The sequence below is a fragment of the Hemicordylus capensis genome, chromosome 8, assembly GCF_027244095.1.
Source record: "Hemicordylus capensis ecotype Gifberg chromosome 8, rHemCap1.1.pri, whole genome shotgun sequence".
Lineage (NCBI taxonomy): Eukaryota > Metazoa > Chordata > Lepidosauria > Squamata > Cordylidae > Hemicordylus > Hemicordylus capensis.
This window is the reverse complement of record NC_069664.1, coordinates 24,783,065-24,797,467: the sequence shown is the minus strand read 5'-3', so window position 1 is coordinate 24,797,467 and position 14,403 is coordinate 24,783,065. Positions and strand designations below refer to the sequence as shown.

The 14,403-nt window shown below is 46.9% G+C and overlaps 1 protein-coding gene across 6 annotated transcripts in view; it reads left to right on the top strand.

The window, feature by feature from the left end:
* LOC128333663 (opioid-binding protein/cell adhesion molecule-like) overlaps positions 1–14,403 on the top strand; it is a 718,254-nt gene that overhangs the window by 637,427 nt on the left and 66,424 nt on the right. The gene's annotated exons all lie outside the window — the stretch shown is intronic.

Below are 14,403 nucleotides of genomic sequence, written 5' to 3'. Positions count from 1 at the left end.
TCTACATTTGGGTCTTTTTAGTTTAGCAAGAAGTGGGGGGGAAGGGGGAGACATGACAGAGGTGTGTACAATAATGCACTGTGTGGAAAGAGTGGGTTGAGAGAAGTTTTTCTTCCTGTCTCATAAAATTAGAAACCGTGGCCATCTGTTGAAACTACATGTTGGAAGATTCAGGACAGACAAAGGGAATTGCTTCTTTATCCAGCATGTAGCTAAACTATGAAATTCGCTCCCGCCGGATGTGGTGATGGCCACTAATCTAGACAGTTTGGGAAGGGGATTAGACAAATGGGGCAAAACAAAGGGCCGATTTTCCTGGGGCCTGAATATGACTCCAGCCATTTGCCAAAAGGGTTTGAAACAGCGCACAGCTCGTGCTCTGGAAAAGCGCCGTTTGTCTCCTCTTCAGCACTTCCTCAGCATCTGAGGGATATTGTTCAGAGTCATGTTTGTAAAGAAGCTTTTCAGGGTCTTTGCATAAAAAGTGCTTAAGTAAACAAAAGTGACAGCTACCTTGAAAAACTGCTTTCAGGATGGAGCTCCTCGTTTCTTCAATAGCCAGAACAAGAAATGGATTATCTCTGAATACATGCTCAAAGCGAAGAGTTCGCTTTTATAGCAACAACAATGCATCATGTCTGCGTCTCCGGCTCCTTCTGTCCCAAGGCACTCTGCGGAGACACTAAAGATTAGAGACTCTTAGCCTTCTGTGAATTGGGTCACTGGCATGCTTTCCTCCCCCATCCCAAAATGTGGCATTGCTGTTTTATCAAAATCTTTTGGGGATCCAATTTTTTGGGACAAAAATCCAACTTGGCACATTAAGCCTTTTGTCCATCGGTTTTGGATCAGGGGAAGCCGATTTTGTGCCTGAAATATAATTTGATGTGGCAGGTCCCCCTTGGGAGGATAGTCACCATTACCGTTCCAAGAAAGACAGAAGTCATTTGTGCCTTGGAAGCACATCAGGAGTTCCTCAGAGGGAAGATCAGTAATGGAAAATGAGCTTCCCTGAGAGAGATGGGGGGGAGGGAGAGAACACCCGCCATATTGCTCTTTCCCTGCAATGTGTGAGTGTGGAGGAGTGCTAGCTGTGTGCTTAGGCATTCTCTCAGCTCATGTGGAGTGATGGCGAGACCCAATAGGTGGAGCTGAGTGTGTATCCTAGAATATTTCCCAGAAACCTATGCCATGTCATTGATTCCATGGCAAATGGGCTAGAGTTCCTTGGTAGATATGTGCAACACTCAACAATGGCTACACTAGACTACTATTTCCAAGAGCTACGCTAGACTATTATTTCCAAGAGCACCTGGTACTAAACTGAAACACCGGCTGGCATGCGGACAAATGAGGTGCTTGCACAAAGTTGTACCAGTGCAAGAAGATTGCATGGCTGTGTGACATGGCCACAGGTTTGCACCTTATTGCGCAAGCACGAACATGTTTCTATTAGCACAGCACTAGTCTGGATTGAAAGCTCCAGACTTGGGGGCGTGGGAAAGCTGGTCTTGTAGCAGTGTGTATGAATTGCCCTTCTTGATAAGTAGGGTCTGTCTTGGTTTGTATTTGGATGGGTGATGGCATATGAGGGCTTCTCATTCTTCTTAGGGTAAGGGGCATAATTCCTTGGAGGAACATCTGCATGCTTGCAAGCAGAAAGTCCCAAGCTCACTCACTGGCATCTCTTGGTAGGCTGGGAAAGACCCCTGCCCGAATCCCCGAAGAGCTGCTGCCAGTCAGTGTAGATGCTGCTGAGCTAGATGGACTAGTGGTCTGACTCAGTCTAAAGCAGGCTCCCTGTGACTCTGTGCAACCAATATTTCAAGCAAAATTTATCTCAAGATTTATTTATTTTTGCTCGGCTGTAAAAATAACACAGTATAAAGCAATCCTTATTGAATAACAAGACCCTCTAGCATGATAGCAGAAGGCCTTTTCCCAAGATGCTAAGACCAGAAAAATCGCAACTTTGCTGAGTAACAAATGACACCCAGCTCACCAAGCATATGGGGCCCTGCATACTAGGAAAGAGGGAAAGTAGAATATTGGCAGCAGTTTGTTAATGCCGCAGCCCAGCTGGTTAGCACTGGAGGTGTCGGGCGAGAGTGCTTGCTCTTGTTTACTCCCGTCTCTCCTGCAGTGCTACCTGCAACCTCTTGGTCCTAGCTCAGTTCAGAGGTACCTGGAGATGCCTTATGGTAGCATCGCACCTGCCCCTCTGTTAGGAGTGCTCAGTGTGGCCCTCTTGAATAACAAGCAGAAGGTTGCCGGTTCGAATCCCCACTGGTATGTTTCCCAAACTATGGGTAGCAGCGATATAGGAAGATGCTGAAAGGCATCATCTCATTCTGCCCGGGAGGAGGCAATGGCAAACCCCTCCTGTAGTCTACCAAAGACGACGACGGGGCTCTGTGGGCTCCAGGAGTCAAAATCAACTCGATGGCACACTTTACCTTTACCTTTACGAACACGAATTCTGAAGCAAAAGGCATACCTCCTTTGTTTAAAATGGATACATTTGTTGTTGCTGCACTTAGAAGAGGGATTCCTTCCTAGGAGAGGCACACCCACCTATCTGAAAGAAAAGGGAGAATGCTTCCTCTGGGACCATTTTATAAATACATGTATAATGATTTTTAAAAATCTGTTCCCCTGATTAATCAGCACTTTCTAGTTGATTAAAGGTTTTTCATTGCGTAATCGATTAAATGTTGCAGCTGTTATAGTAAAATCTATGACATTAAAGAATGGAATATCACAGTTCCTTACATCGGAAAGCAGTTTTGTTTTCCATGCATACAAATCTCTGGGCAAAAGTTGTATTGCACCCTGGGTGAGATTTGGTATGGCCACCAAGGGACGGATAGGATTGCTTTGGGCTGAATCTTTCCCACAGGCTGCCATTTAGTTGTCCCTGGCTTACCCAGTGGAAGCATGTACCATATGTGGTTATTGCTCACCACTTACAAGCAGCGGTGCAGGAGTCGAAGCATAATGTATCAGAAATTTGTATAACAGCCATAGCATTTTCCTCTGCAACCACTGGAGCAATACATTTTTCAGCTGCTAGAAATCCCTGCTATGTATTTAGTTGATCCTAAATACATATTTATATAAGCCTGAAGATCTTTTCAAAGGCACCCTGGCTTCTGGTAAATGCTTTAAGGCACTTTAAAAAAAATAAATAGACTTCATATGAATATATTGTTCTCCCCTTTAGACGGGAATTGGAAGCAGTTGACATGCCTTGCCTTGCCGTCTTGGGAAGAAAAGAGGGACGCTGGGGGAAGTCTGGGCTTCAGCCTCTCCCTTATCTCAGCCAATCTCTTGCATACCCTCATTTTTCATCAGCATGTGTGTGGGTTTTTGTTGGTTGGTTTGTTTGTTTGTTACATCAAGGAAAACTCCTGTCCGTTTTTGTCCTAGCTATGATTAAGTGCTGCTCAGTCTAGCATGCCACCAGAGGGGCTGAAGCATGCCTTGAAATATAAAGCCGCTAACTTTCAGCCCTCTTCTGAGCCAGAGGGGTCAGGGATGGCCCGTGGTTTTGTGACACCCGAGGCAAGGCCCCGAATGTGTCACTGGTGGGGCCAGCCCCTTTAAAAATGGACTCTTGCAAGCTTTGAAAATGGCACAGGGGGCAGGCAGGGAGGGAGGTGGACGGACACCAGCCTCCTCTTCTCTGCTCGTGCTTCTTGCAAGCTTTACAAGGAGTGTGAGGAGAGGCCCTCCTGGCAAAGCTTGCAAGGCTCAGATCAGTCCTGGAGACCTCCTCTGATGTTGGCAGATCATCTTACCCCTCTTCTGCCCTTCCAATATTCCGCCTCCTGAGGCAACCACCTCCCCTTGCCTTATGAAAGTGTGTGGTGTAGTCAGTAGTGTTGGATTAGAACCAGGGAGAGCCTAGCCTACCTCCTAGGGTTGTTGTTAGGGTATAATTGAGATAGGGAGAGACCACGTGCAGGGGATGAACGGACATCCTCAGTTCTGTTCCATAATAGTTCCAAGATTCCAACACTCCTTGGGTTCCACACTGGTTCCATTCTGGCAAGACTTCCGGATTTCAAGATGTCCGAATGAATTTTGCACATCCATATTAAACTTGTGTGGAGAGGGAACTGACATGCAAAAAAGAAGTTTAAAATAACATCATTCTACGTCTTCATGAAAAATATTGCATTTATCTCTAAAAATTCATTCCCAAAATTACACCATTGTCCTATGGTGAAATTTTTGCAAATAAGCTGGTCTGCCTTTTGGTTGGAGAGAGTTTATTTTTGGTTGGAGAGAGTTTATTTTTGATATATTTTTTGCTGCAGAAAGACAGCAAAGACTTCTAACTGGGCAAAGAAGCACCTTTTTAAAGTGGTGATTTTCTTTATTTAGCAGGGGGAGAACAACTGGCCCTATCTACCACCAGCACAGGACCTACAGTGACTGTTGCTGGTGTCTACCTTATATTTCTTTTTAGATTGTGAGCCCTTGGGGGACAGGGAGCCATCTTTATTTATTTATTATTTCTCTATGTAAACTGCTTTGGGAACATTTGTTGAAAAGTGATATATAAATATTTGTTGTAGTATTAGTAGCTCAGGGAGCACGAATCCCACCCCCACCACCCTCGGCTGACTGCAAAACCTCAAAAATGTACCTCTGGAACAATAACGAGTTCTGCCATTTTGAGTTCTGCTCTGATAAATGTAACTGGTAACAGTGGAACCTCAAGATCAGAATTGGAACCCAGAAGTGGATCATCTCTGGTCACAGTACTCTGAGTTTCTTGAAGGAAGGATGGGTTAAACAGGCAGCTGAAATTCATACTGATTCCAGAGAGACTAGATAGAGCACTAGCATGTTTTATACAGGCCTTCCTGGCTTCCGTTCCTTCCTTCCTTTTTGGCATTTCCGCTTTGGCTCCCTGCTGGGACTGGAAATTACAGAAACACTCAAAGGATACTTGAATGCATCTTAATAAACCCAAGTCATCTTGACAAACATTAGCAAATTCAGGTTTGCAGCCTCTCTTGGGAGGAGGGAAAATATTATTGTCTACACTTAGCAGATGGAGAAACAAGGCTCTGTGGAGAGAAGTGACTGATTAAAAAAAAAGCATTGCAAGCAGCTTCCAAGGAACTGGGATATAAGGATTCCTGCTAGGTTGACCAGGTACAAAAGAGGACTTGATCCCTGAACCTTTAATTGTGTGGACTAGAGGATTTCAGCAAGTACAAGTCACACAGAGGTGTTGAGAAAATCTGAGGCTACCGGAATATCCTCTTCTGTGCCATTACTAAATGCACAGGCCCTCTTCCACACTTGCTATCCAAACACTTCTTTCTGTTAGTATGGACAAGGGTTAATTTGTACTGAGCTTTTCACAAGAACGGCAGAAGAGCCCTGGTCAGTGCAACCCAAGGCCTGTCTAGTCCAGCATCCTAACTCACACGGCATAAATTTCTCTCACTGGTTGCCTCCACCAACTGATATCACTGGTATTGCTGGCCCACATGATGCACAAGGCAATGCTGGCATTTCCAGTTGCCTGGTGCTGCTGTACAGATGGAAGACAGCCCTGGTAGAGTTCTGCAAGAATGCAGTCGCACCGCTGCTTAAAACAGTGCACCCACTCGTATGTAGTACATAAGAACAACCCTGCTGCATCAGGTCCAAGGAAGTTCATCTAGTCCAGCATCCTGTTTCACACAGTGGCCTACCAGATGCCACTGGGAGCCTACAGGCAGGAGTTGAGGACATGTGCTCTCTCCTGCAACTGGTACTCGGAGGCATCCTGCCTTTGAGGCTGGAGGTGGCCTATAGCCCTCTGACTAGTAGCCGTTGATAGACCTCTCCACCATCCATTTATCCAAACCCCTCTTAAAGCCTTGCAGGTTTCCCCTCTTAAAGCCTCCCATGTCACCACATTTTCTGGTAGAGAATTCCACAAGTTCATTATGTGTTGTGTGAGAAAGTATTTCCATTTGTTGGTCCTATGTTTTCTGGCAATCAATTTCATGGGATGACCCCTAGTTCTAGTGTTTTGTGAGAGGGAGTAGAACTGACTTTGGAATCCCTGGAATGCTGGTGTTGCCTTGCACATCATTTAGACCACTGGCTCCAAACCAGGGATGTGCAGAAGCCTCCTGAGAAATATCATCTGTCTTATACAGACTAGTTTGGCTCCCCTTATTTATTTTATTTACTTATTTAAAATATTTATACCCCACCCCTCTGCTTGGGGCAGCTCACAACAGTAAACAGTAACATATAAAGTGTAAAACAGTAAAACACAGCGTAATATAAATTAAATCAAACCCATTTTTTTAACAAAACAACCAGTAAAGATAAAGTAAAAAGTCCACCAGTTTATAATTAAAATATTTTAAAAGCCTTTCTAAAGAGATGGCTTCTGAGATCGTTTTAAAAAACCCTAAGGGAAGGAGTGAGGCGAAGATCTTCTGGGAGGCCGTGTTTCTCTTGACATGTTTCACTAGGAGGGACCTTTAAGTAAGTGTGTGTGTGTGTGTGTGTGTGTGTGTGTGTGTGTGTGTGTGTGTGTGTGTGTAGTTGCTGGCAATCTAGCATGGTATTCCCAAAGATACAACCCTCTGCAGCACCCCTCAATTTTGGAATTAAGGCTCTGGTCAGCATCTAGTTGCTGGGGGGCTTCTTGGACATGGGAGTGGGGATGGAGGGACTTACAGTTCTCCCCACAACAAGGCCTGGAGGTTTTTCACATCTGGCTTTTAGTTCTCATCTCCTCCGGAATGGAGGTGTGCATTCACATATCGGCCAAATTTAACACAAAACCCCTGTGTGTTATCAGGGAGCACTTCACAGACAATTCAGGTTTTTCATTGCACGTTAGAGTGTAGCCCAATTTATATCTGGGATTTTAAAAAACCCCACTTTTTGCATCAGTCTTTTTGGGCAACTTTGAACTTGCATTAAAGTCTTGTAGTAAAGCCTGCAGTCTGGGAAAGTTCCTGCTGCAAAGACCCCTTGTGACAGATGCTGCTCACCGGTACATCCTCTTGTGCCTGTGGGAACCCAAGAGGGCCAAGTGGCAACTCTCAAGGGCCTCGATTTGTCTCAAGGGTCCCCCGTTGCTGATCCCTAAATTGAGAGCTGGCTGTGCTTAATCTCGGAGCAATTTCACAACCAGCTTGGATGGAGTTCTGGTATTTCCCCTCCCCTATCGTATTCCTCAGCCTTTGCCAAGAGGCATTCTGGGCTGCGCTGCTGCATCACACCTTCTCCAATTTATTCTGTGCCATGTCACTCCCTGAATTCAAGATGTTCTGAAAAGGACTGGAGATAATTTTCGCATATTTATTCCAAAGCCTGCCGGAGTGGGGGGGGGGGAGCCTAAAGCAATTAGTGTTTGCAGCAGCTTCTAAATGTAGCAGGTGCCTTGAAAAAGCTCTTCTTCAATCTTGGAGTGTCTGTATGAAAGTTGGGGAGAGGAGAGCTGCTCTTGTGGTAGCAAGCATGACTTGTCCCCTTAGCTAAGCAGGGTCTGCCCTGGTTGCAGATGAATGGGAGACTAGAAATGTGAGCACTGTAAGATATTCCCTTTAGGGGATGGAGCCGCTCTGGGAAGAGCAGAAGGTTCCCAGTTCCCTCCCTGGCAGCATCTCCAAGATAGGGCTGAGAGAGACTCCTGCCTGCAACCTTGAAAAAGCCACTGCCAGTCTCTGAAGACAATACAGAGCTAGACGGACCAATGGTCTGACTCAGTATATGGCAGCTTCCTATGTTCCTATGATGTTGTCTGCTTGGCTTTTTGAGAATAGCTTCCTCCAGTTGATTTTTTTATCCACTGTTTTCGATCCCTCAATATGCATTAGTGGTGCTCTTTCCCATTCTGTTACCAGTTATGTGTAGCTTGAATTCCCTGACTTATTTGCGAGGCCAGAGAGTTGTCCAGAAGGGTAAGAAGCATCAGGTCCAAAGCAAAGCTTTTGAATCAGCAGGAAAGGTGTCCAGCCAAGCAGTAATGCAGAACTTGGAGCTGGGCAGAAAGAGGTTTTGCATTAGCAAGCCCTAGGTGGCAAGAGTAAGATCCTCCTTGGAGCATCAGTAGGGTCCTGATCTGGAGGATGTTCCTGGTCCCCTGCCTGGGAATAGAGCAGCCCCTGCATTAACCACCTCCCCCGCCTTATACATATTTCCCAGAAATCTGTACTCCTCACCTTCCCATGAGACATCCAGGCCAGCAACAGCCACTGGAAAGACGCTGCACTGCTGCTGGATAGGGTCAGTTGCTCTCCCCCTGCTAAAAATAAGACAGCCACCACAGTAAAAGGTGCCTCTGTGCTCTGTTAGCAGGAGCAATTCCCCAACACATGAGGGCTTGAAGATGGTTCCCTGCCCCAAAGGGCTTACGATCTCAATAGAGATACACCAGCAACAGCCACTGGGAGGGATGCTGTTCTGGGCTGAATACGGGCGGTTGCTCTCCCCCTGCTAAAAATAAGACAGCCACCACTGTCTTAAAAAGTACCTCTGTGCCCTGTTAGCACTTACACAACATCAACTGCTTCGCACTTGCTACTTCACCTAATCAGCTACCATCGGGGCGCCCTGCTACTGGCAGCCGAAGCCAAGAGAAAGCAGCAACAACAAGCAAGCGACTAACAAGAAGCGCCTAATGCGGTGACCTGTTATGTCAGCTTGGTTTGCCACCACCTCCCTCACTTTTTAATCCTCTCCTAGGTTACCAGACTCTCTGTTTCTTGTCTGTTTAGGGGCTAATTAAATTCCCCGAGAGTGAGAGCAAGGTGGCAGAGATGAGAAATCAAGGTTATTCATCTCCTGCTTGGTAAAATAGTTATGGACAAGCCAGCTGTACCTGACACTTTTTTTTTTTTTTTTTTGGTGCAAAGAAATGTATGCTTGCTAATGCTGCTGTTTGCTAGAAACGTGAAGGATGGGGAAGGTCTAGCGACGCACGTTTTACCAGATGGGTGCCCATATGTTTTGCCTCTCTCCATGCATCCGTTTTAGCTTTGGCAGGCACATATGCCAGTTTTGAAGGTTTGTGGGCGGGGGGTGGGGTTTGGATTTTGCAGGTTAACAATATTAAAACTAATTTCATGTGTGCTCCTTTATTGTGTGTGTTGATTGAAGCTCCGAGCAGTTCAGAACACAGTTCTGAGGACGCACACATCCAGATCTGGGATCTAACAGTAATACAGGCCCATGGCATTTTGCTGCTTGTAGCAGAGCCATAGTCACCTATCTCTCCTCCTTCCTCTTCCACCCCCCCCCCCCAGTTAAAATCACACACCAGTTTCTTCCCTCCTTCGAAATGTCTTTGTCTTCCTTCCTTTTTGTGTTAAGGAGGGAAGATGAAAGGGAAATTAAGGGGAAAGGAATGTAGGGTGCTATTTAAGGTGCCTTAAATGTCAGAGGCCACATTCAGACACAACACAGAAGCGGGACCACCGGTTCCACTCCTTCCCACCACACGTATCTTTCTGAATTCAGACGTAAGCACTGTGTTCCTCTCTGCAGTCTGCTGCCCCAAGACCAGCGCTCCTCATTTTTGTCTTCCTTTCCTCCATCTTATTTTGCCTTCCTCCTTTGGCAAACTATCTCTTAGGGATGTCCACGAGCCGTTCATGAGCGGTTCCCTTTAAAAGCAGGTAAGGTGCTCCTTACCTGCTCGTCCCTGCTCTGCTGCTTTCCCGCCAGCAGCGCCTGCTCTCCAAATGGCTGCGCAGGGCTGCGGCACCGTTCCCTGCAGCTTCCACAGGGTGCCGGCTATTTGCATAGTCAGCATGGTGTTACTGACCACACAAAAGGCTGGCGGACCACTTGTAAAGGTCCTAGGGGCACCCGGTTTGGGTGGTGGGAAGGTCCCCATGGGTGCTACCTAGCACCCAAATGTTAAGGCAGTGGGGCACTTGGTTGATTTTTAATAATTGTTTTTAGTTTTTACTTATTTTGTCTATTTCCACCATAGGAAATAATGGGTATTCAAAGTCACCCTATCCTAACCCTAACATGGATCCCCAGCTTTATTTTTATTTTATTTTATTTGTAAAAGCTAAGCTATAGCCTTTGTAGAAATGGAGTTATGGAACAAAATGTGTGGTCACTGTTTTTCAAGTATTTGGTTTCTTTGGTGTATAGTAACTTTTCCTCACAATGAAGCCCTATGAGGATTCATTATACGCCTTCATTTCTTCTGTTCATTTTGACTGTCACTGGACTGTCAACTGCCATGTGTCAATGACATGCCCCTCCCCCCACACACACTGGGGTACTCAGTTTATTTTTAGGAATATTTGAAGTGTTTAGATTCTTTGGGGTCTTCATTACACACCTTCATTTCTTCTCTTCATTTTGACCCCACTGTTTTGCGGGTGGGGAATTATTGGCATCCCACGTGCCAACTACCCTCAAACCCGCAAGCCACCGGGTAATTTATATTTTAGGAATTTTTGAGGTGTTTAGATTCTTTGGTGTGTAATGAATCCTCATAGGGATTCATTATGAGGAAAAGTTATTAGACACCAAAGAGTCTAAACACTGGCACAATATGATTTGGACCTGAATCTAGCCAATGGACCACAGGGGCGATTTATTCTGTCTCCAAATCACCCGAATCGGCTAGATTTTGGGTACGAATTGTTTTGTACCCGAAACAATTCACACATCCCTAATAGAGCCTCTTCAACTGGAAATGCATACATATCCTCGAACACTATAGGCCAGGGGTTCTAAAGTGTGGGTTACCAGATGTGTCTGACTACAATCCCTCTCATCCCGTTTGGGTTCTGTGTTTTTCTTTTCTTTTTCATTTTGATTCCAAATTAAGTGGGCATTCCTTTAGCCCAGCTTCAGCCACAAGTGTCTTCCATCGCAGTGCATGGCGATTGGGAGCTATGAAGAGGGACCCTTCTTGTCTCAAAAGCTTTCCTTGTCCAAGCTGAGTGTGCCAGCCTGTCGCAAGGGCTGCGTCCCCATCTTCCTGTGCTTACTGCTGGTTGGAGTCCCCCCTCCCTCCCTCCCTCCCCGGCGGAGGGACAGGTCCCTCTGGATGCAGAGTGCTTCCTCTTCCCAGTGGCAGCAGTAAAGCCAAGCTAATTGGCTGCTTTCTTCTCCTGCTGAGCTGCAAGAGCAAGGAGGAGATAGGCATGGGAAGTGATGGATGAGAAAATAAAGCGGCGGCTCTTAGTGGAAGGGATTTTAATTGGAGTGGCGCACTCATCTTGGCTAATTGTACATTGCAGACTCCGAGGAATGTGCTCTGCTCTGGGATCAAGGCTGCTGGGGGCTGGGGAGGGGATACAAGAGGGAGAAGAGTCTCATTAAGTGGAGGGGCCTGGATCCGTGCTTTGTTCCTTGGGCCTCACAGCTGGAGGCCCTTCTCGCTGTCTAGTGCGCGCAAGAAGCAGCAGCAAGTGGGTCGGTGGGTGGATGTGAAGCTAATGGGTAGATTTATTCTGCTGAATCTACTGCAGAAAGCCTCCGGGTCCCTTCTTGGTGCTTGTGATTTGCTCCTTGCTAGCCAAGGGACTGTCATTAGTCAAATGAAGAGTGATTATTAAGGTTTCTCTCGTGCTCTTCAGTGGCAGGAGCCCAGCTCTGCCATGACTTATTAGTGAGCAACAGACCTCCTGGAGGGCCTGCTGTCTGAGTGTTTCTTTTAATGAATCTCTGGGTTGTTTTGCTTCTTAAGTGAAGCGTTTGGATAATGAAATAGCCAATATCTCCTCCATCCATCTCTTACCTCTCTCCTGCCTCGCCCCCTTCTCCGCAGCTGAAGTAAATGCTCCCTTGCTTCCTTCATTGAGCGTGCCTCGTATGCACCCGTGGGGCTGTGTTTATCGCCAGGTGAGATGTGGTGCCGGCAGGTGACAGTAGCCGCCGATGTGCCTCGGGCAGAAAGTGGCATATATAAATACATCAGATATTCTCCCATGCAAAAAAACCCTAGTATCTTACCAGTCACAATTGTTGGACTGGCAGCTCTCTTGTCAAGGTGGCCATAGTAGGCATTGCCTAGGCAGGGCAGGAGAATATTCAAAATTCCTAGGAGATAACAGTAGACTTTCAGCACACAGGATCAGATTTTTAAGCACCAACCTGTAGTTAGTATTCATAACAACATTGCAAGAGAGACTAAGAGAGAAGTTGGTGCCCATAATAGCTTCAAATCAAAGTTTTGGCATTGGAACGGACAACTCGTGGGAGGCTTTTTTATGTACCTCTTTTTTAAATGTACCATTATTAATTTCCACAGCAGAGAGGTCCTCCCTCTGTAGTCACGTAAAGAGAAAGAGTTAATCATGTGAAGAGGTTTGCTTTTCATTGTGTTTCCTGCTGCAGAAACAAATGGAGAATTGCATGCTGCTCCCTATTTCCCATGAGCTAGCAGGGGGGAAATGACTTGACTGGCAAGCCAGAGGTTCCCGGTTTGAATCCCCGCTGGTGTGTTTCCCAGACTATGGGAAACTCCTATATTGGGCAGCAGCGATATAGGAAGATGCTGAAAGGCATCATCTCATACTGCGTGGGAGATGGCAATGGTAAACCCCTCCAGTGTTCTACTAAAGGCAGCCACAGGGCTCTGTGGTCGCCAGGAGTCTACACCAGCTCGATGGCACACTTTACCTTTAGGATTCAAGAAGAGAGGGGTTGATACAATCCCTTACAGTCTATTGTATATCGATTGTGCCTGCATCAAATATAACGTGTGGATACAGCTTCTGCATATAATGTACACATGTACAGATCTGTTCTCATACACACATTCACACATTATGTTCAGCTCACACAGAGCGGTACACTTCCTGTCTCCACCCTGCATTTGAGGGGACACGCACACATGTTCACTTTTTCAAGTAAACTCACATATAGTCATTCACACCCTAGCCCCTGGTAACTGAGCAGAGAGTTGCCTTTTAAACTGCTGGTTCTCTTATACTTATACAAAAAGAGTGATTGTCCCTATCCAACCCCGTTACGGAACCCCACCAGTAGTGGTTGCAGGCGTTTACGCTGTTTCTTTTCTGTCTGTGAGCCTTTTGGGGACAGGGAACCATCTTTATTAGTTATTGAAGCGATTCATGCACGCAGGCAGAACCAGGCTAAGGAAGCCCAGCCCAGTTTTATGTGTGCTGCTGGGATTGTGCCTGATCCTGGCTGCGCCTCAGCAGCAAACCCGCCTGTGGAGCCCTCCTCTTAAATGGGGTTAGGAGAGCGAGCGCTCTGCTAACCCTGTTTTACTAATCGCCTGCCAGCCCTGGCTGGGGCTGGCAGACGCCGGGGCTCCCGACCAGCTTCGAGGAGGGGAGGGGGTATCCCCTTAATGCAACATGCACTTGGCGGGAGTTCCGGGGGCCGTACAAGGCGACACATCCCAGCCGCGTGGCCCCCCGGCCCTCGGAGCTACCAGCAGAAGCTGGCAATCATCTGGGCAGTTGATCCAGCCGCCCAGCAACAAGAAGAGGATTGTCTGCAGGGGAGGTAAGCTTTCCGAGGCTTCCTCCCCTTGCCCCTTCGAGCCCTTCTCAAGGGTTGTGAGAAAGGGCTTGTTAGGTATTTTTTCTGCGTAAACCACACTGAGAACTTGGGTTGAAGAGCAGTATGTCAATATCTGTAGGGGTAGTAGTAGTGGTCCACACAACAACATGCCTATGTCTACAGTCACCTGGACACATGTTCAGTGTCATGCAGCATTCGTCACTGGAAGATCTGCAGGCCAGTGGCAGCCCCCATCCCCCCAAAGTGCAGCTCCCTGCCTATTTGTTTACTGGGCCTGTGTGAAGCTTTGACCAAAGCTGAATACAGCCCCCCAGCGGAGGCTACCATTCTTACCATGCTGTGCTGTGCTTTGCCCAGCCCCCGTGGGGTTCCATTGAAGGGAAACTTGAGCCCCTTGGAAAGGGTGCACAGAGTCTGGGAAGTGTAGCCCTTCCCCGCGCTTTCCCCACAGAGCTCTTAAGAGAGGGCTCCATCTCTCTTCAAGGGCCTTCCCAGCCCTAACAAAAGCACAGTACAATGCGGAGATGATCACAATGGGAACTGGCTCTCACAGTGAAGGCTTTTTGCCCCACTTGAAAAGTAGTGAAGATCGCTGGTGTAATGTCTGAATGGGGCTACTAGTAGCAAGTGAACCCTGCATATGTAGAGCTCTTTCTTTCAGGAGCTGCTCACGTTTCCAAGAGATGTGATTAACGAACTTTTGAGGCAGGGGCAGTATGTAGCCAGAAAAGCAGAAAAAGGCTCACCAGGTTTAGTCAGATGCATCCCAGTTACCCACAATGCATTTCTTTGGTTTTGTCCGCTCTCCTCTAACTCCCACTCTTGTCCAACTGCTCTCCTGTATTGTGTCTGTGTTTGAAGCGTCTCGGCTCCCCCTGCTTGGGTGGGCTTATTTGTACCTAG